At 42.4% G+C, this 22,741-nt stretch overlaps 1 long non-coding RNA gene across 6 annotated transcripts in view; it reads left to right on the forward strand.

The window, feature by feature from the left end:
* LOC103657394 overlaps nt 1–22,741 on the forward strand; it is a 44,412-nt gene that overhangs the window by 15,013 nt on the left and 6,658 nt on the right. For 2 of the 6 annotated variants that reach the window (XR_005838350.1, XR_005838348.1), the window contains 2 exons: nt 5,114–5,248; nt 10,242–10,359. The exons of 3 other annotated variants lie outside the window; for them this stretch is intronic. This is a non-coding gene — a long non-coding RNA (uncharacterized LOC103657394). The remainder of the gene's footprint in view (nt 1–5,113; nt 5,249–10,241; nt 10,360–22,741) is intronic. One more of the 6 variants, XR_005838349.1, reaches the window with a different exon arrangement.

Genomic DNA, 22,741 nt, shown 5'->3' on the forward strand with positions numbered 1-22,741 from the left:
TTTTGTATTTTCTGTTCTTTTCCAGTAGGTCTTTGTTTCCTGAAAGGAAGGGCTGATACTGATTAATTGAGAAAAACAAATTTGGAATGATAAAGTACTTCCCACACATTCCCGACAATCTAGGCACTTAGCAGTTTACATGCATTCTTTTCATCTCTCCTACCACCACCTCCCTCTTCAGCAAGGTCTAAAGACTTCAGTAGGACTACAACAGAATCCTTATTCTTGCTGGGGTCAGGAGTCACATTTTTATAAATAAAACATCTTAATCTAATGAAAAGAGCTGGGGCCTGGGAGTCAGTGATTCCAGACTCTCCACACTCACCTGGGCCTTCTACTTGACTAGACCGCAACCGTGGTCTGTAAAGGCTTGAGCAAGAGGTGCCTGGTGGCTCAGTCAGTTAAGTGTCTGCCTTCGGCTCGGGTCATGATCTCAGGGTCCTGGGATCGAGCCCCCACATCAGGTTCCCTGCTCAGTGGGGACCCTGTTTCTTCCGCTCCCTCTGCTTGTGCTCTCTTGCTCTGTCAAATAAATAAATAAAATCTTAAAAAAAAAAAAAAGGCTTGAACAGAATACTAACATGTTTTCTCTTTCTTTCTTTCTTTCTTTCTTTCTTTCTTTCTTTCTTTCTTTTTCTTTCCTTCCTTCCTTCCTTCCTTCCTTCCTTCCTTCCTTCCTTCAAGAGGGGAGGAGCAGACAGCATTGAGCATGGAGCCCCACATGGGGCAGGATCCCAAGATCATGACCCAAGCTGAAACCAAGAGTCAGACGCTTAACTGACTGACCCATCCAGGTGCCCCAATACTAACATGTTTCTAACAGCTCAAGGTCATATCCTTAGGATGACCCATCCTCCCCCTTAAAGTGCCTGACTGAGAAAACTTAAGTTGGCTAAGAGAGTTTACTATTTGTTCCAGCCAACACCTGAAGATAAGTCCCCTGTCTCCCGACCTCTGGGGATGGGTAGGAGCCTAGCTTCCATAAGAGCCAGTTAACAAAGCCAGATGGGTTTCACATGGACAAACCCCACTTTCCTACATTTTGTAATTTTTCACTTCCCTGACTCTGCTGAATCTTCATTCACATCCCTCCCTATTCCTTCATTCTCCCTTTAAAATGCCCCATCAGGGATGCCTGGGTGGCTCAATAGGTTAAGCATCTGCCTTAGGCTCAGGTCGTAATCCTAAGGTCCTGGGATGGAGTCCTGCATCGGGCTTCTTGCTCAGTGGGAAGCCTGCTTGTGCTCACTCTAGCTCTCTCTGACAAATAAGTAAATAAAATCCTAAAAACAAAACAAAACAAAATAAAATGCTCAGTCACCTCTGTACAAGTTCAAGTTGAATTCAGTTCACATTGAGCTTTCTGATTGCAATGGTGTATCACTGATTAAAATCTGCCCTTACCATTTTAGTTAGTGTCCAGCTTTGTTCATCTTTGACAGTATGTGCACAAAATAGACATTAGCTCACATATGCAGTTAATTTGATATTCACATTGGGCATCCAGTCGTGTTTAGTGACATTTTAAATCATGACTATGTTGCTAGAAATCACGTGATCAGTTTTGCGGTCCCAAAGCTGAAATAACCTCTTTCTAAGAAATGATAGTGAAAAAGAAGTTCTTAGAATCCAGTAGGGAGAAGAGGTTATCATTCACATTGCTCTGACCACTACTTTGCTTCTCCAAGTTGCTGATTTATTTAATTGTGTGCTTTTTTGGATTTGGTTTTTGGGTCTTGATATTGATTTGTTTTATAGTTTGTGGTTCTGAAGTTTGAGTTTGAGAATTGAAGAGTAATTGATTACTACCTCAAATAGGATAAAAATAGCCATAAAGAATGAGCTTGACGAGGTCAAGTATCTTGTCTCCCTTCTGTGCTGTACACAAAGTATAGGGTCTGGTACTTTCCTCATAGAAAAAATAATTAAATTTTTGAAATAACCCAGAGAGAGCTTTTTTAGGGGTGGGGAGAGTAGGGTTTATTGTGGTGAGATATATATAACATGACATTTTTTATTTTAACCATTCATAAGTACACAATTCAGTGGCATTGAATACATCCACAATGTTGGGTAACCAACCACTATCTATACCTAAAAGTTTTATCATCCCCTCACAAAAACTCTGTACCCATTAAACAATTCTCCCCCCTCCTTCTCTCCCTAGGCTCTGGTAACCTCTATTCTTTCTACCAGAGAGAGCATTTTAAATACAAGATTCTTATTTTTTTTAAATTAATTATTATTATTATTATTTTTTTAGCAATCTCTACACCCAATGTGGGGCTTGAACTTATAACCCCGAAATCAAGAGTCACATGCTTTTCTGACTGAGCCAGCCAGGCACCCCTTAAAGACCAGATTCTTAAGATTTAAGTTTTAAAGCTGTTCAGGAAAACATTTTTATTTATCTTACCCTTAGGGATAAGTCTGACATTTACCAAGCCCCCCTTTTTTATTTTTATTTTATTATTATTATTTTTTAAGATTTTATTTATTTATTTGACAGAGAGAGACAGCCAGCAAGAGAGGGAACAGAATCAAGGGGAGTGGGAGAGGAAGAAGCAGGCTCCTAGCAGAGAGCCTGATGCCGGGCTCGATCCCAGAACGCCAGGATCACGCCCTGAGCGGAAGGCAGACGCTTAACGACTGTGCCACCCAGGCGCCCCCCCCCTTTTTAAAGATTTTATTTATTTATTTGACAGAGAGTGACAGCAAGAGAGGGAACACAAGCAAGGGGAGTATAGAGGGAGAAGCAGGCTTCCCACGGAGCAGGGAGCCCGTTGTGGGGCTCAATCCCATGACCCTGGGATCATGACCTGAGCCGAAGGCAGACGCTTAACGACTGAGTCACCCGGGCGCCCCCCTCTTCATTTTTCCTTCTAACGTGCTGCACGCCACACTGAAGGCAATGAGAATGCTTACCCACCGCGGCTGAGGAGTGAACGTTCTTCCGCCGCCGCCCGCATGCTTGCACCGCGCGGTCGTGCTCCTGGTGGCTTCTTGACAGCCAGCACCAGGGAGTTTTCCGCAAACATTTATCATGACAACTTGCATACATCTTTAAAACTCCCAGGCCCTGCTGCACCTGCAAGAGCCGTGGGATGGGCCCCAGGCCCCTCCCTTCCTGGGTGCCATGCGGGCGGGGGAGCAGAATTTTACCCGGTTCAGTGACATTCAATAGTAAATATTAATAACGTATTAAGAATAATATATTTTCTCCTACCGATCTTCCTAGTTCTTATCGGTAGGGGAAGAAAGGAATAAACAATGGGGGGGTAATCAGAAGGGGGAATGAAGCATGAGAGACTATGGACTCTGAGAAACTGAGGGCTTCAGAGGGGAGGGAGGTGGGGGAATGGGATAGGCTGGCGATGGGTAAGGAGGGCACGTGTTGCACGGTGCACTGGGTGTTATACGCAACTAATGAATCATCGAACTTTACATCAGAAACCGGGGATGTACTGTATGGTGACTAACATAATATAATAAAAAATATTATTATTTAAAAAAAAGAATAATATATTTTACGTAAAGTCATTTATTGAGCTCAGTTTAAACCTCTTTCGGAGCCTCTACCAAGGGTTGGCAAAGGACCAGGTAGGGAGTGTTGTCGGCCTCGCTGGCCGCGTGGCCTCTGTGATAACTACACAACTGTGCCACTGTAGTTCCCTAGCAGCCGTAGACAATAGGAAACGACGAGCATGGCTGTGTCCCACAGGACCCCGAAAGTAAAATTCCATAGAATTTTCATGTCGTAAAAAGTTATTCTTCTTTTGATTCATTTTCAACTATTTAAAAATGTTAAGGGGCGCCTGGGTGGCACAGTGGGGCGCCTGGGTGGCACAGTCGTTGAGCGCCTGCCCGCAGCTCAGGGCATTATGGGATCGAGCCCCACATTGGGCTCCTCCGCTATGAGCCTGCTTCTTCCTCTCCCACTCCCCCTGCTTGTGTTCCCTCTCTCGCTGGCTGTCTCTGTCAAATAAATAAATAAAATATTAAAAAAAAATGTTAAAACCTTTCTTAGCGCTTAGGCCCAACCAAACGGGCAGTCAGATTTGGCCGGTGGGCTCCAGCAGTTTCCCTACCTCTGCTCTTTACTAATACATCGTTTGCACTGAGGTCTTTATAGCCTCCTTAGACCCACTGAATTTCACACTTGATGAAACATCGTAACATTTCTTTAGGATGTCAAGTCCCACTCATGTTTGAACAGTGAAAGTACTGCTCAAAAAACAAGATCTTACTCAACTTATTGTTCTTTAACACAGGACTATAAACTGCACGTTAACGAACAGCCTTGCTAATTATTCTTTTCTAATAGATCTTTTTGAAATTACTCACACCGTGCCTCCCACATTAGGCATGATCTCATCCTCTGTACCCTCCAAATTCATTCACACTTTGACCCACTTAATCGCTTTTTAACTTTATCTTCATCAGTGTTGAACTATTCCAGTACAGGAAAAGTAGTTTTGTAATAAGCTCATTAAATAGCTCGAGTTTTTGTTGGTGGTGTTTTCTTCTTAAGCTGAAACATTACTCAATTTGTGTGGCTTATGTTGCAACTGTGAGTCTGGTGAGTCAATATCACCTCATGAGTAACTTTCATTAAAATTCAAACTGGTGGGCGCTTGGGTGGCACAGCCGGTAAGCGTCTGCCTTCAGCTCAGGGCGTGATCCTGGCGTTGTGGGATCGAGCCCCACACCAGGCTCTTCCCCTGTGGGCCTGCTTCTTCCTCTCCCACTCCCCGTGCTTGTGTTCCCTCTCTTGCTGGCTGTCTCTATCTCTGTCAAATAAATAAATAAAAATCTTAAAAAAAAAAAAATCAAACTGGTTGGTAATTTGGAGAATGAGAACACAATAATATAGTCAATTGGAGTTTCTTCCCTGTTGAGTGCTTTGCTAGGTTCAGTGGAGACAGAAAAGAACCATACCTTTGAGGAGCTTACAGTTCAGTGGGAAAGATAAGATGAATGTACAAGAAACCATAATGAATTCATTATTAATTCATTGAGAATTCCCATTTGCTACAAGTAACTGCATTATATATTATATCATTGGGTCCTAACGTGGAGGAGGGATAATTTCTTCTTCTTACTACCCTCCTAGGTTCTCAGGCTTGAGCCCTGTAAATCAGACTGACAAAAGGCAGTTTAACAGGAGGAAAGTATGCAGATTTATAGAAATTAATTTGTATGTGACACGGGAGCCTCATAAGGAAATGAAGACGTGAAACAATTAGAGGTAAGCATTTTTATACTAGGTTTGATGAAGAGTGGAAAGTTGTGGAAAAATGTCATAGGACAAAAGAGTATGAGCTAAAAGGTAGTAAACTGGGGGAAACGTAGCAAGGCCTGTTCATTCGGATTCCTCTCCACATTCCTCTGCCTTTGAAGATAAAGCTACTCCTTTCCTTGAAGTTCCGAGCGGGTGCCTTTCACTAGAGGGTCTTAGGACCTGCTTCAGGGAAGAAGGTGTTGGTCAAAAAGTCCTTACACCTGCTGCTTCTGGAACTCCTTCAGTCTGAAGTATTCAATCTGCTAAGGTGCCACATTTTGGGGTAGTATGTCCTAAACCCTGTCACTTGCAACTATTAAATGAGATGTGGTAACCATTTCACAGGTGAGGACACTGAGGCAATGAGAAAAATTTTTTTTAAAGATTTTATTTATTTGTGAGAGAGAAAGAGAGAGAGAGAGGGAGAACAGGAGCAGGGGGAGGGGCAGAGGGAGAAGCGGGCTCCCTGCTGACCAAGGAGCCCAACTCCGGGCTCCATCCCAGGACCCCTGAGATCATGACCCCAGCTGCTGCTTAACTGACTGAGCCACCCAGGTGCTCTGGCAATGAGAAATTTAAAAAATTACTCAAAGTGGCAACTCACCAGTGACTACTTGACTCCAAGGCAAATTCGTTTGCCCCTCACCACTCAGATCATCGAGTCCAATCTCCTACATGAAGGAAACACAGAGTTAACATGGGAAAAATAACTTATTTATTTCCTAATTCAATGACCTATGAATAATGGCTGTTGCTAGATTCAGTTTAGTGAGGATAATGTGCTTAGGCAAAAAGGCCATGCTGATGTAAGAAGTTCATACCAGACAACCTGACCTACAAGAAGGTGTTTTGTATGAAGCTAAACACTGTAAAGAAAACATATTTACATTACAATTAAAAACATTTTATCTAGTGGTGCCTGGCTGGTTGGCTCAGTAGGGAGAGTATGGGACGCTTGATCTCAGGGTTGTGAGTTCAAGCCCCACACTGGGTGTAGAAATTACTTCAATAAATAAATAAAAATAAACTTAAAAAATTTTTTGTCTAAATTTAATTACAATTTTAAAATAAAGCTAGAGTGGTGGAATCCATGAAGGAAGGTAGACATGTGATTTGATGCCTGTCGTGTTTGCAGAGATCATTTAAGTCAGTCCCCAGAAGACATGACAAGAGGCCTCTAAGTTTTGTTTGTGGGAGAATGGAAAGAAATCAGAATGTCTCCTACTTAGATTTTTCAAAGTGTTGGCTCCTTTCATTGAGGTCTATGCTGGTCAGCACTGATAGTGTCAGGGCCAACCTGCCACCAAGGTATTCAACAAGGCTGCTAGTTGAATACTTTTCGCTAGAGGGTCTTATGACCTGCTTCAGGGAAGAAGGTGTTGGTCAAAAAGTCAGCATAGCTGTACTATGCTACATACCCAAACTCTTAGGAATTAGAATGAAGGGCTCAGAGGATGACCATCCCCTGAAGAGCTTTGTCCAGAGAAATAGTGAGGTTAGGAAATAATACCTTAGGTACAGAAAGGACAAAGAGGAAGAAAACCCAGCCTAGAGGGGCCAGCAAAACAACCAACTCATCAAGATTATGTTAATACGGTGTTGTGAGTCACACATAACAAAGGACTTAAGTTATTTTTCTTTTAAGTCTATTTACTTATTTATTTTGGTAATCTCTACACCCAACGTGGTGCTTGAACTCATGACCCTGAGATCAAGAGTCACGTGTTCTTCTGACCGAGCCAGCCAGGTGGCCCTGTACTTAGGTTATTTATTTATTTTAAAGATTGTATTTATTTATTTGTCAGAGAGAGAGAGAGGGTACAAGCAGGTGAAACGGCAAGCAGAGGGAGAGGGTGAAGCAGTCTCCCACCAAGAAAGGAACTGGATGTGGGGACTCAATTCCAGGACCCTGGGATCATGACCGTAGCCCAACGCAGACACTTAACCAACTGAGCCACCCAGGTGTCCCATTACGTTATTTTTAAAAATAGATCTTCTGGGGCGCCTGGGTGGCTCAGTTGATTAAGCATCTGCTTCTGCTCGGGTCATGATTTCCGGGGTCCTGGGATGGAGCCCTGCTTTGGCCTCCAACTTTGACTCCCTGCTCAGTGGGGAGCCTGCTTTTCCTTCTCCCTCTGGCCCTCCCCCTCCCCCACCCCAGCCCCATTGCCCATGCGCACACACAACCTCTCAAATAACTAAATAAAAGCTTTAAAAAATAAAATAAAATAAATCTTCTACTGAGTGAGAGTATGTGGGAATTCTCTGTACTATCTTTTCTGTGAATTTAAAATTATTCCAAAATGCAAGTAAAAAAAAATCTTTTAATGACATCTTGACTATTTCTCACTTCCTTTGGTGGGGAGGTGGGAAGCAACTCCCTTCCCCAACAATGGTTTCTGTAAGCCCCAGGAAACCCTACCAGCCTTTTACCATTAGAAATAAAACCACTGGGAAATTACCCCAAGAAGTAAACCACCCTATGTGTAAACATAAATAATCAATATTTGTTCTCACTTGGGAATGAATTTTAGTTTTAATTTTATTTACACTGTTAGTGTAATAAAGTTTTTCTAGCTCATCTATAAAACATAGACTATTAAATATTCCATTGCTTACATTTTTAAACAACTTAGGCCTTGTGAGAATAAGGAAAGGGATATGGGTTATTATCAGACACATTCTAATGACTTACATATGTAAAACCCAAGTATAGCCTCTCATCTGACTTTTCTTTTGAGATCCAAACCTAACAGAAATGAAAGCTTAATCACTAGAGTGAAGTCTTTACAGAGTTTCCAACTCTTTCCAGTAAATGATTTACAGAGATAAACCTTTATTAAGGGTAAACGAACATTTATTTACTGAGGCCCAAGTGTTCTACAAATGCTGTTTCATTTCATTTTCACAAAAGGGCCTGACAGTGTGGTAGCTATTTTTCAGTTTGCTGTGAGGGAACAAGGATTCAGGGACATTAACCTTTTATAGATCTGTAGCTAGTTAACAAGTTTGGATCCCCAGTCTGACAGACTCCAAAGCCTTTTGCCACCACCCCAGGAGGTCTGGCAAGAAATTTAACACTCCTCCCCTTATCTAAAATATATTCTTCCTACAGTGTCTACACTGGAATTCCCAGATATTGGTATCACGCTGCACTTTTGGATAGGTTAGAGAATGGTGTATTAATGGAAACAAATTGAAGAGAAAGTTCTTGATTCATCTTACATTTTATTACTGGAGTACCCAGGAAGAAGAAAAAATGAAACAAAAAACAACCCAGCAGTTAACACAAGACAGAAAACAGGAAGAAAGTAATTCTCAAATAAATTGGCAATGCTAAGTATATCCCACAGAAAATTAATGCAAAGATGTTCCTTGGGGGAGAAAAAAAGTCTTTCTTGGTGAAATAAGTTTGAGAAATTCAGCATACTATCTCTACTGGGATATTAGCATCGGACATTAGCTTAGTAAAGGCTCTGAAAAGTCCTGTAGTAAAAAATCTGTTTAACTCAGTTTTACTTAAAAAAAAAAATCTTCCTCTCACTTAAGTGATCGCTAAATTTAGTGCCATGCAGTGTTTCTCAAAGTGAGGTCAATGACTGATACGCATTGATATTACCCAGAATATAGGCTAACATTGCAAATTTTGGGGCCCTGCCCAACCTCAGATCCATTTGATAACAATCTCTGAGGAGGGGCCTGGAAATTTGCCCATTTAACTAGCTTCCCCAAGTAATTCTATAGACATTCAAGCATGAAAAAACAGTTGGTGTTTTTCAATTCTCTATCCACACTTCTAAACTCATGCTCTCCCACCTCTGTTGCCAAGAGCTCTCACCATCGATCACTTCGCTTTGGTGGAACTTTGTAGGCAGCCTTGAACTCCAGGTTGCTAGGCAAGCAAGAGTTTCCAGTTTAGAAATGCAAATAATATCAGTCACAGGAGTTAGGAATTCCAGATCACTCTTAAATGCAAACGGACACAATTCCTTAGCTTTTACCTTTCATTGTTTCAGTTGGTCCCAGAATAGATGAATGTACTTGGCCTTCTTAGATAGGCAAGAAGCTTTCAACACTTACCAATGCTACCTATGATGTAAATGTTTTCCATCTCTCCTTCCCCTTTCATCTGCCTTCATTTTTCTTCTTCTTTCGGGTGTCTTTTTCCTCTCTACTTTAGAAGTCCTAGAAAGTGATACACTAAAATGTTAACATTTGTTGTCTCTAGTTAATAGGGCTGTGAACAGGGGGTTTTCTTTCTTTTCCCCTACTTTCTGCTTTCAAGTTTGTCAATGTTATGTCGATTTGTAATTTTAAAAAACACATGTGTAATACGGGGTGCCTGAGTGGCTCAGTTAGTTAAGCGTCTGACTCTTGGTTTTGGCTCAGGTCATGATCTCAGGGTTGTAAGACTGAGCCCCATGTTGGGCTCTGAGCTCAGCGTGGAGTCTGTCCCTTTCCCTGTGTTCTCCCCACCCCCCTCCTGGCCCCACGTGTGCACACTCTCTCTCTTTCGAAGCAATAAAATCTTAACAATACCAAACAAAACACATGCGTATGAGAATGGAGATATCTATGGAAGGGACCCCGGAACCGCTGGCTCACTTAAAAGGAGGGAGAGCAGGGCAAGACTAATTACTTTTTATCTTTGTGTTTCTTCACCTGTTAGGTGTATTTTTTGAAAATAGCAAAGAAAAATTAGAACTGTTTCTTTAGTTGGTTTTTCTTCTTCTTCTTCTTTTGCCCTATTTTTCTCTTTCTCTTGCTGGTCGGGTCTTCTCCCGCCAACTGTGAACTCTGTGTTGGGGAAGCAGCTGGATGACACTAGCTGGAATGAAAGAGCCACTGTCTGGTCTTGCTCTGACAGCAGAAACCACACTGCATCGATGTATAGCCTCTTTCTCCTGCAGGACTGAGATTCCTCTTTATAATTCCACTGCTATTTTTAACATCCCTACAGGGTAAGGAGAAAGCCAGGCCCTGCATCTTTGAGCTGGTCCCAAGTTTTCCTAAATCGCTGGTTTCTCCTGGATCCCGTAACACAGAGCATCTGCAGAGGGTTTAGAAAGTGGTCTTAGGTAAGAATTTCTTGCTACACTCCCAAAGAAGCCAGACCTCTTCGTTATGAAAAAGGCCTTGGGGAAAGCAGGAAAATAGGTGTATACTGATTTGTCTGCGGCAAAAGGTCTTAGAATCATCTTCCTCCTCTAAGCAAGAATGAAGAAAGCCCCAGAGCATGAACAGCAGGGTCCCTCCGGCAGAGGCGAAAACCCCTGCAGGCTCAGACCCTCCGGGCTCTCAATCGCCGGGCCAAGTGGCCTTGATAATTCCCCTCATTACTCTAGAGACTGTTAATTTTTCAGTCAGGACTTGCAACCGGGCTCTAATTGTCCACATAGCGCAGAGCGAGAAGCGGAATCAGCCCCTGGAGAAGGCGCCGCTGAGCGGGCCCGGTTGCCAGGACCGTTGCCGGGAGCGCTGCCGGCTGCCCTTGAGCTGCCCTTGAGAAAATGAACACCCCAAAACCCGACGGGCTGCGGCCGCCTTGCCTGTGCCTCGCTCTCTAATAGGGCAATTAACGGGAACGCTAAAGGCCGTGCTGGATTTTTAGGTATATGGGGATTATTTTAGCTATCTCCAGTGGAGGCTTTTCTTAGAAGTGCGGAAACCTCCTTTAAATATTTTAAACTAGTACTGACAGCAGAAGTCCCTTGAGTCTTCAGAAAAATGGGAAAATCGTTTTAGGCATTTTCACTCTGAGAGTGGCTGTGGTGGTACATTACCATTACAGTTGCGATCCGTTTGTAAAGGGCTCCCGCTCTATCGAGCCACCAAGGGTAGACTTGAACCACACTTGCCCTCAACTTTCTCTTGATTTGGGATTATTACTCTTTCACATTAGAGGCTAGTGGGAGAGATTTCGGTAAAATGTAGAAAATAAGTTTTATCTGGGTTTTGGGTTGATAGGACTATTTTAACTTGAATTGCCCAGTATACTTATAAACCAAACGTAGATAGATTGCAAACCTCGCTGTTGGCTACATTCATACACAAGAAAAAAACCTATGTGAGACCAGATTCTCTAATCAATAGAACTTGTATGCTGACTTTCTCCAGTTAAAAGGATTCAAAAGATTGCCTAGTGCACACTTCGGCGTTCCAATTTTTTAAAACGAAAACCACAGGCCCCAAGTGGCATCACTTAAGCCAAGTCACCAAACTGGGGCTTAATACCTCACCTAATTGCAGTTTCAACCTTCTTCAGAAATGCAGTCTTAACTAGTCAGTCAGGAATTTTCTGATCAGCACCAATGAAGTAATCTGTTACCGGGGCCTTCAGTATCCCTCCGTGGAGGATGAGGTAATTCACCTAATAAGACCCGCTCCCTGCCCTTTCCCCTAAGGGAAAGTGACCTTGCCTGGAACAGTTCTTCCTCTTCTTTCACTAATAATATTCTTGTCCCACCCTCCTTCCTATAAAAACCTTCCATTCTGTACTACTCCTCAGAGCCCCCTCTACTTGCTAGATGGGATGCTGCCCAATTCGTGAGTTGTTTAATAAAGCCAATTAGATCTTCAAATTTACTCAGGTGAATTTTTTGTTCTTTCACACAAAGAATGACTACTGATGTCATTCATCCACATTAATCCACCCAGTATGTCCCCAGAAAGTGTCCTTAGCATTAGTGATTCAGAAACACGAAGACCAGGTCCTTCACTTTCTGGAGGGCTGGTGGGCGTGGGTTGAGGGCACCGAAGGAGACAAGTATGAACGTGGAAGTGGTAAGTATTTTAGTATGGTATTCACGGGCTCACTACATCTTCCTCTCTCAAAATGGGTGATGTCTGGGCACCTCAGGGAAGAGATGCCATGCGGTGTGTAGGACTGAGCTGAGCAGTTGTCTTGCTCTGTCCCGCAGAGCTGCAGTGTGCAGGAGAAAAGCCACAATCCTCGGGGGGGGGGGACAGCCCTGGGGTCCCTGCGAAGCATTTCATCTCCACAGAAGACAAAGGCTCTTTTATTTTCAATTTTTTGTCTTCACTGATTTTGACCTCTGCTGCCACCGTTCTCTTCTTTGTCCATCCTCATTCCCCACTCCACTCCTTCCTATCTTCTCACTAAACAAAAACAATCAATGTGCATTGCCGAAGTCCTAAACTGGGGTGTGCAGCGAGTGATTGGCTTGGTTTGTAAGGTGCTAGAGTCTAGGGTTACACTTGGTCTTGTCTTTCTCTGATCAGAAAAATATAAGCCAAGGCTCCCACCTTCTATCCTTATCGGTTCTCTCTCTTTCCTTTTCTAAAGCCTTTACCGACTCTACCTAGAACCTGATTTTTCTCCATGTTGACTCCTGGCATTAACGAAATGAACAGAAACACATGTTCCATTGACCTAGGATCTGTGGCATCATCACAGAAACCCAGGAAAAGCCCACAAGAATCATTCGAACTTTGAAGGATTTTTAAAAAACATTATATGGTAATAGTCCTAAAACATTCTGTGAGGTAGGTGCTGTTGTTCCCCATTTTATTTATTTATTTAATTTATTTTTTTTAAGATTTTATTTATTTATTTGACACAGGCGCCAGGGGGAAGAGGGAGAGAGAGAGAGAGAGAGAGCAAGCACAAGGAGGGGGAGCTGCAGAGAGAGAGGGAAAGGGAGAAGGCTCCTTGTTGAGCAGGGAGCCTGATGTGGGGCTCAATCCTAGGACCCTGGGATCATGACCTGACCCAAAGGCAGACGCTTAACTGACTGAGCCACCCAGGCGCCCCATGTTGTTCCCCGTTTTAAATACCAGGTAAATAAGGACAGGAGGATTGAGGTGATTGTCTGAGATTTCCACAACACCAAGTACCAGATCGAAGAGTCAATGCAGGTCTTTGATTATTAGTCTTGGACTATTTCCACACCACCATCACCGCTAGGTTTTTCAACAAACAGTACATGTGACAAAAAGTCATGTTTCCTTTTCTTTTTAAATTACTTAACCTTTGAATTAACCAATCTCCTGCCCTCTTTTGCTTTGTGTTTTCATACTATCCTACCCTCAAGAGAGAGAATACTTACCTTCTTTGAGTAACCTCTGTTTCTTTTTTTTTTTTTTTAATTTATTTATTCGACAGAGATAGAGACAGCCAGCGAGAGAGAGAACACAAGCAGGGGAGTGGGAGAGGAAGAAGCAGGCTCACAGCAGAGGAGCCTGATGTGGGGCTCGATCCCATAACGCAGGGATCACGAACTGAGCCGAAGGCTGACGCCTAACCCCTGTGCCACCCAGGCGCCCCTGAGTAGCCTCTGTTTCTAAGCACCCAAACGCAGTGCTTAGGGACAGATATTTTTACTTTAACAAGAAAATTCAGTGGCTAGTTCAGGCGAAAGTGTGCTTTGTCAGCAGATAGAAATGGAGAGAATCAAGCATCCAAAGGTGAAATAAGATAGTGAGCAGTTTCCAGAATTTTCTACTTCTGTCCTTCAAGAACTGCTAATCACTGCTTATGACCACAATAGAAATGAGAGATGTTACTTTAAAAAAAAAAAAAAAAAAAAAAAGCAAAATCTAAAAAACTTTCGCCTTTATTCTTCAAAGTCTCCTCTCAAGTACAGTTTCTGGGATACAAATCATTGAGAAGCCCTCCTTCCTGCCACGAATTTATTTATTTATTTTTTTAAAGATTTTTTATTTATTTATGTGACAGAGAGACAGCCGGCGAGAGGGAACACAAGCAGGGGAAGTGGGAGAGGAAGAAGCAGGCTCCCAGCAGAGGAGCCCGATGTGGGACTTGATCCCGGAACGCCGGGATCACTCCCTGAGCCGAAGGCAGCCGCCTAACGACTGCGCCACCCAGGCACCCCCTGCCACCAATTTCTAATCCTATTTCTGTCTTTGGAATGGGCAGAGGTAAATTATATATATGATAATTATAGTTCTATAATTTTCTGTGCAAAATAATTGGCTTACAGTAAACAAAAGTCAACTTCAAATAGCTAAGGATCAAAGTATCAGGAAACACCCTAATTCCATCACTTCATTACCTCAGTCTTCCTGATACTTGTCTGTAGTACGTCAGAGGGAACAACATTTAAGTGTTGATGCTAATAGTTGCAGTTTTATCTCTAAAGTTTAGAATTTTCTAAATTATGGAAGCCTGTAACATTTTAACCGTTCCCCAGACATTCAACAAATGTCCCTTTGTAACTGGAAAATTATCATTGCTACTTAGAAAATAATCATGTCCACAATATTGATCACTAGCCACTGAAAATTTTCAGAGGGATCAAGTTTATCTAATAGTGCATGAATAGCTAGTATTACCAGGAAACAATTTCGGCCTCCTTAAGAACAAACACTCTTGAGGGCAGTAACCTAAGTGATCGTATCAGAAGGTGGATTGGGGGGGAGGGGGGGCACCTGGGTGGCTCAGTCGGTTGGGTGTCTGCCTTTGGCTCCAGTCGTGATCCCAGGGTTGGATTGAGCCCCGCATCGGGCTCTCAGAGGGGAGGCTGCTTCTCCCTCTCCCTCAGCCCCTCCCCTTGCTTGTGCTCTCTCACTCTGTATCAAGTAATTAAAAATAAAATCTTAAAAAAAAAAAAAGAAGGTCAATAGGGAATGGGCAAACAAAGAATCAATCCTGTTCCCCTACTATGGCCTAATGACTATTCCCCAGATGGAATGGGCAGGATCTCGTTCCCACTAGGATTTTTTTTTTCTTTTGAGAAGATTTATAATGCAAGAAAAAACTTAGATTCCTGCTTCTGCACATTACAGTTTTGGGACTTTAGTATCTATAATTTTGTAAACATTATCAGGTATTTACTTATTTGTCTACAGAGCATGACTATCAAAGTATCATAGAACAGAATGAGCAAATCTCAATTGGGATTGTAAACTTATTCAGTTAAATCAATACTGTTGTTATAAACAAAATTCACTTCAGTAAATTTGAAGATCTAATTGGCTTTATTTAATGCTTCATGAATCAAGCAGCATTCCGTCTTAGCAGATAGAAAGGAATTCTGAGGATCTGCACAAAATGGAAAGTTTTTATAGGAAGAAGGGGGCAGAAAAGGGAAGTTTCTAGCAAAGAGTGGATTATTTCAGGCAAGGCCACTTTTCTTTGGGAAGGCAGGGGTTCTATTAGGTAGATTACTTCACTAGTACTAACTAGTTAATTCCAGATTGCCTAGTTAAAGGTCACATTCTGGGGGAGAGGCTGAAACTGCAATTAGGTTAGGTATTAAATCTTGGTTTGCTGGTGTGGGTCTTAGCACATGTGACTCCATTTTGGATTTGTTGTTTCTTTTCTAATACTATTCATCCACCTCCAACATCCTAGCCAATTGATTGTCCATCTTGTTTTAGAATGCCTCCATTAACAGGAAATTAATTCCCTCTTGGAGGAATCCATCCCATTTTTCAAGAACATCGATTCAGTATTTTGAAGATTTTTACAACAGATATAATTATTCTTCACCATGCAATTTATCACCTTCCTTTTCACCCCCTCAAATACATCACCAAATTTCAGATATGCACTCTCTGCATTTTCCTGATTGACAAACCAGTCACAGAAGGAAATGCAGTATGTTTCTTTCTTCTTCTTCTTCTTTTTTTTTTTTTTAGATTTTATTTATTTGGGGGGTAGTGTACAGAGGGAGAAGCAGACTCCCTGCTGAGCAGAAAGCCTGATGCCAGGCTCAATCTCAGGATCCTGAGATCGTGACCTGAGTGGAAGGCAGATGCTTAACCGACTGAGCCACCCAGGTGCTCCTGCAGTATGTTTCATTGAGTTCATAAGGGCAAAGTAATCACTACTTTTTTTTTTTTAAGATTTTATTTATTTATTTTTTTACTTGAGAGACAAAGAAAGCACAAGCAGGGGGAGCAGCAGAGGGAGAGGGAGAAGCAGACTCCCTGCTGAGCAAGGAGCCTGATGTGGAGCTCGATCCCAGGACCCTGGGATCAGACCTGAGCTGAAGGCAGACGCTTAACTGACTGAGCCACCCAGGTGCCCCACTACTTTTTTTCCTATGTGCCTGCAATCTATCCCTTTTAATAATTCATTATAAATCTTCTCAAAATTTATAGTCAAACTCACTGATGTCAATGATTATTTGAGTATGGTAAGAGTAGAAGGGAGGGTGCTCTCCTGAAGTTAGAAAATAGGAATGGGTCTTATCAAAATTAGGCCTACAGAGGGGTGCCTGGCTGGCTCAGTGGGTAGAATATGCAACTCTTGACTCTTGATCTCCAGGTCATGAGTTCAAGCCCCACGTTGGGCCTAGAGCTTATGTGTTTAAAAAAAAAAAAAAAAAAAAAAAAAGCCTACAGAAAAGTGCCATCAGACATTTGGAATTTGTGATTCAGATCCTTGGTTTTACTCAGTCATTACAGGTAAAACCATCTTTTTCTTCCTATAAAAGGGGCAAACTATCTTTCAATGTTTCTTACCCTGTGACCCATCCAAATGGCCAAATGGTTTAGGTTAACATATGCTCCAAGAAGTAAAGAATCAGGACCTCTGGGGTGGGACCCAAATCTGCATTTCAATCAAATACCCCAGGAGGATTTGATACCAAGATTTGAGAGAATTACGTCTAATCAGTAAATAAAATGTATTTGACATTAGTTCTGCTTTGTCAAAAACAATCAGTTTTTATTTAAGTGATTTTCAACAAAGAAATTGCTTTGAAATTTGTCACATAATAGGTTTTTAAAAACCTTTGTATCCTGGGACGCCTGGGTGGCTCAGTCAGTTAAGTGTCTACCTTCAGCTCAGGTCATGATCCCAGGGTCGTGGGGTCGAGTCCCATATAGGGTTTCTTGCTCAGCAGGGGGCCTGCTTCTCCCTCTCCTTCTGCCTGCCATTCCCCCTGCTTGTTCTCTCTCTGACAAATAAATAAATCTTAAAACAAAACACATTTTTGTATCCGGAGAGCCCAGTGTAATGTTTGAGAGTGTGTGTGTGTGTGTGTGTGTGTGTGTGTATGCGCAAAAAGGTGATTTTATTAAAGCACGGGGACAGGACCCATGGGCAGAAAGAGCTGCCTAGAATAGTGTTTGATTCTTAACAGCTGCTCTAAAATAACAAATAAATAGATATTTGTAGAATAAATGTAGAATAGATATTTGTTGAATGAATGAATGAATGAATGGTCTTCTGGATGATCTTTTTGGAAATAAAGTTGATCCCCAAATTACAATGGACAAATATGACTAACAGCTATCTTATAGTTCTTCTAAAAAGTACCAACATATATTGACATGTTTTGCTGCCTTGACCAGGTAAATACCATTCAGATAATTGTTAGCCAAGAAGTTCATAAGATATGCTATGGGAGACTGTGTGCAGGAAATGGACTGTGGAAAACAATCATAATCCTAAGGTCACTTTTTTGGAGGAGACAGAACTGAACTGAATCCTAGATGCTTAGTTTATAATAAGCAAAGTGGAGAAGCAAAACTATTTCAGGGAGGGGAAGTGTCACATTAGGCCGGAAGCAATGGGAGATCTGCTTGATTAAGCTGAGAGTGGGAAGTCTCAGGGAATAAAATGGGGAAGGCAGTGAGCTCAGATCATGGAGAGCCTTGAAGGTCACACAGAAGTATAAATTTGACCCAATAGCAAATAGGGAGCCACTGAGGGTTTTATAAGGTGAATAACCTGAGGAAAATAATGTATAAGGAAGTTAGCCTGGAAATGCCAACAATAACATTGGTTTCCTGCTTATTCGGGGCCTGATGTGTGCCAGGCACCTGGCCAACAGCCCTAAGGGAACAAGAGTTATTGCTCCCATTTAACAGTATTGTAAAATGAGACTCTGAGAGATAGGGTGGCTGGTTGAGCAAAAGAGTTAGTAAAAGGCTGAACTGGTACCCACACGTGGGTCTGTGCCTCCAAAGTTTGCTATTTAGAGCAGGGATTGATGAATTATGGTGCACCGGCCAAATCCAGCCCACTGCCTATTTTTATACAGCCCTCAAGGTTAAGAATGGTTTTTACATTTTTAAAGGCGAGGGGAGGGGCGCCTGGGCAGTTCAGTTGACTAAGCGTCTGCCTTCGGCTCAGTCCATGATCTTGGGGTCCTGAGATCGAGCCCCACATTGGCCTCCTGCTCAGCAGGGAGTGTGGTTCTCCCTCTTGCTCCCCCCCCCTTGTGTGTGTGCATGTGCTGTCAAATGAATAAAATCTTAAAAACAAAAAATGAAGGGTAGGGGGAAAAATCAAAAAAGGAATAAAATTTCCTAACATATGATAATTCTAGGAAATTCACATTTCAGGGCTTAAATCAAGTTTTATTGGAACATGGCCACACCCACACGGTTAAATGTTGTTAGTCTGATTTCATGCTACCATGGCAGACTCGAGTAGCTGGGCAGAGACTCTATTAGAACCAGAACCTAAAATTTTACTTTCTGGCCCCTTACAGAAAATCTGCTGACTCTTGTTGTGGAGTTTCGGGGCTCCAAGTACGGTCTTAACGAGGACTATCATCTGGGAGTTTGTTAAAAGGGCTGTCTCAGGCTCCACCCCAAACCTGCTGGATCCAAATCTGCGTTTTAGCAAGATGCAAATGATTCGTATGCACATTCAAGCATAAGAAGCACTGTGACATGAGTGTGCTGTTTCTGCTGAAGGATTGGAGGACCGCAAATCTTGCAAGAGGACAGTGGGTGGTTTAAGATTAGGAGACAGAGGGCAAAGGGACAGGGTTGACAGACATTTAAAGAATGTTTGCCATTTAACTGTGCACAGGCAACCACACATTCCTGCCCCAGGCCTTTGGGATTCCTGCATATAAATACGCAGAGAACAGAAAGCCATATACAAGTTAACATACAAATCTGCACCACTTCTTATAATTAAAGTGTGTATTGCCATGGCATTTTGAAGAAAGCTGACCAGGAGTATAATCAAATTAGCCGGGATCCAGCTTCCCATCTCCAGTCTCCATTTGTGATTTGCAGACAGAAAAAGGGCTGTCTGACAAGCAGAAGTGCCCATTCCACTAGAAATTGGCCTGAAGCATTACTGTAGGGAAGTTTCAAGAGACTGAAGCTCAAATATTTTGCTGAGGCATTTTTGCAAATGCTATAATAGTGAAGAAGTTGGTGTAGCCTGCAATCTTCCCTCAAAGATACTCTGCAAGGAAAAGTATATCTGACCACTTTCTAATTAGCTTTTTTATGATGAAATTCAAAGAAGTGTTTAATGCTCTCTAATTTGAAACCACACTGAAGTTTACAGCAATACCCTGTTATTATATGCCATTCAACATCACAATATTTCCATTCTCTGAGACTATAGTCCCAATTTACTTCTAGAAATTAACATACTATATATTTAAGGACAATTTTGCATTTGCTCAACTAATGAGGAATGTGTGACACCCCAAGATATATAGATAAATAAGACAGAACAAAAGTGTTTGAATTCAAGAACTTGGCAGTCTCAAGGGAAGATAGGCATGTCAAATAATAAATAACAGAACAACATTTTGGACAAGCACAGAGAGTGGAACGAACGACTGAATGGAAATGCTGAAAATGATACAGAAAATTTGAGAAACTTTTTTATTTTAAAGCATCTATCTATCTATCTATCTATCTATCTATCTATCTATCTATCTATCTATCTATCTATCTATCTATCTATCTATCTATCTATATTTTTAAGATTTTTTATTTACTTATTTGACAGAGATAGAGACAGCCAGTGAGAGAGGGAAGTGGGAGAGGAAGAAGCAGGCTCATAGCCGAGGAGCCTGATGTGGGGCTCGATCCCGTAACTCCGGGATCACGCCCTGAGCCGAAGGCAGACGCTTAACGACTGGGCCACTCAGGCACCCCCTATCTATCTATATTTTTAACTTTTTATTATGGAAAAGTTCAAACATGCAAAAGTAGAAAGAATGGGAGAATAATTCTTCCCCCACCCCCTATTTCCCTTGCATGCATCCATCAGATGAAACTATATTCTTTTTACTTAAAGGATAGTGCATATATATATAGATATATCTGTATCTCCTCATATATCCCATCCTTATACTATATATATATATATATAATGCTCTGTCACTGTCTCTCAAGTAATAAATCTTTATATATAAAATACATAAATAAAATCTTTATATATATACATATATACACATATATACACACATATATATATATATATATACATATATAGAGATAGATAGATATTTGTTGTTTTTTATGGGCACATGCAGGGGGAGCAGCAGAAGGAGAGGGAGAAGCAGACTCCCACTAAGCAGGGAGCCCGAGCCCCATGCGGGGCTCAATCCCAGGACCCTGAGATCATGACTTGAGCCCAAGGCAGACGCTTAACCAACTGAGCCACCCAGGCGCCCCTATATCTAAAATTTTAATTCCAGTGCCGTTAACATACAGTGTTTTATCATCAGATGCAGCTATTAAGACCGTATGGTCAGTCTTTCGTCTTACTCCTACTTACCCCTCTCTACTGCAGTATTTTGAAGCACATCAGGCATTATAACATTTGGAGGGAAAGCGCTGTTTCTTTGAGTTCGATTTGGAGCGAGGCGAGGAGCTCACTACGCCGGAAGAGGATAGGGAGCCTCCAAGAGGAACACCGGCAGGGGGCGGGAGACTAGAAAGCCCAGTCCAGACCCGCCTGGCTTGAGGGAGGAATTTTACAGGTATTTGTGGGAACTGGGGCTGAGAGGGGTAAACTGGAATGTAGGCTCTGTGAGGGCAGGAACCGTGGTGACCTTCCCCGTGCTCGTGCGCTCGAAGCCGCGCAGTGCGGGACAGCGCGGTGCTCAGAGGCTGTGGGAGGAACGCATCCGCAGACATGGAGGCAGCTTATGGCGGCTTTAGAGCGCCGGGCGGGGGGTGGGGGGGGTGCGCGTTTTTCTGGAGCCGTGGAATTCTTTTAATTAACTGGGGAGCTGGGTTGTTACATGATTAAATGGTTTGTGGAAGATGAATTCAAACAGAAACAAATACATTTGTAAGTAGGCCGACTTCCCCGTGAGGGCCGGTGCTGCAGGCCCTCAGCAGCCGCCCCTGGATTGCAGGCGGTTCTCAGCGGAGTCTGCAGAAATCACGGAAACTCTTTTCTTTCTTCTTTCTTTTTTTTTTTTTTTTAAACTTTTAAAACAATGATACTTTCTGATTTTTAAAAACCAGTTTCATAGCATTCACCTCAGGATAAAGTAATAAAAGAAAGCATGAAAAATATTTTTAAAGTGCTATATAGTGGTAGCAAACAGCAATATTTCCACCAAATATATAAAAATATAAGCTATGATATAATGCTTTAAAAAAAATCACATTGTATAATGTGATTTCCTATTACCTCGAGGGAACCGGGATAGCTGCAGTGATTCCCGGAAGAGCGACCTCCTGAGGTGTCCCTGGCCTGGTCTTGGTTCCCAGGGTGGAGTCAGGTTCCCTGAGCTCTGGCTGCTTTGTGGCAGTTTGAGTTTGTGTACGAGAGCAGGGTGCAAAGTGCACATGTAATGCTTCGGTTTGCATTCATCTGGTCTGTTACACATATCTGGGGAAATTGCCGAGAGGTTGATGGCGTGTGGATACGTTGGAAGGTGAGTGAGAGGAAGCCAAGCAGAGGGGACTAGGGGTGGGACCAACAGCATTTAGACCGTCAAGGGTCCTGCACTGAGGTAGAAAGTGGATTCTGGCAACAGGCCAATTGGGGATGCCTGGTTCCAAAGGCTCAGGGTCTTTATCCCTGGGCTCCTGCTGGAACTTCCAGCACCTCAAGTAATCCCTACTCCCAACATGGGGCTCAAACTCACAACCCTGAGATCAAGAGTCAAATGTTCTTCCAATGGAGACAGCCAGGTGCCCCTCTTTTTTTTTTAAGATTAATTTTTTTTTAAAGTAATCTCTACACCCAACGTGGAGCTTGAACTCACAGCCCCAAGATCAAGAGTCACGTGCTCCACCAACTGAGCCAGCCAGGCATCAATGAATACGGTGACTTTCTTAACAGATCATCTGTCTTAGAGATCAGACCTAGAAACCTAGCAGCTTGCCTATAGTCACAAAGCATGTTCCAGGGTCAGTTCTACATACTCCCAAGCCTCTCCCTGCTCTGAATCGTGCCAGGTTTAAAAAATCATTGAGAAGAGGCTCTTTCCTCATCATTTTGCACTATTACAAGTCTCCCAGTTAGTTTGTGTGCATGTTTAATGCAATAGTTGCATAAGGATATTTTTAGATATAATGATGTCTTTATAAGCAAAGAATACCACTACATTGATTGTAGGATAATTTCAAGGAATGCATGCTTATAAAGTGGAGTATTAGACAGTTCTTCTAATTGGACTACTGTCTGAAAGCCGGTGGTTGAAACCTGTGGGATCCCGTAGAATTCCAGGTGTAGCTAATCTTGCAATACCTCCTCATTGTGTAACCTACCACTTTCTCTGGCTCCCTGGGTGTTGCTGTTTT

This window comes from Ursus maritimus, unplaced genomic scaffold (assembly GCF_017311325.1).
Source record: "Ursus maritimus isolate PB19 unplaced genomic scaffold, ASM1731132v1 scaffold_29, whole genome shotgun sequence".
Classification (NCBI taxonomy): Eukaryota; Metazoa; Chordata; class Mammalia; order Carnivora; family Ursidae; genus Ursus; species Ursus maritimus.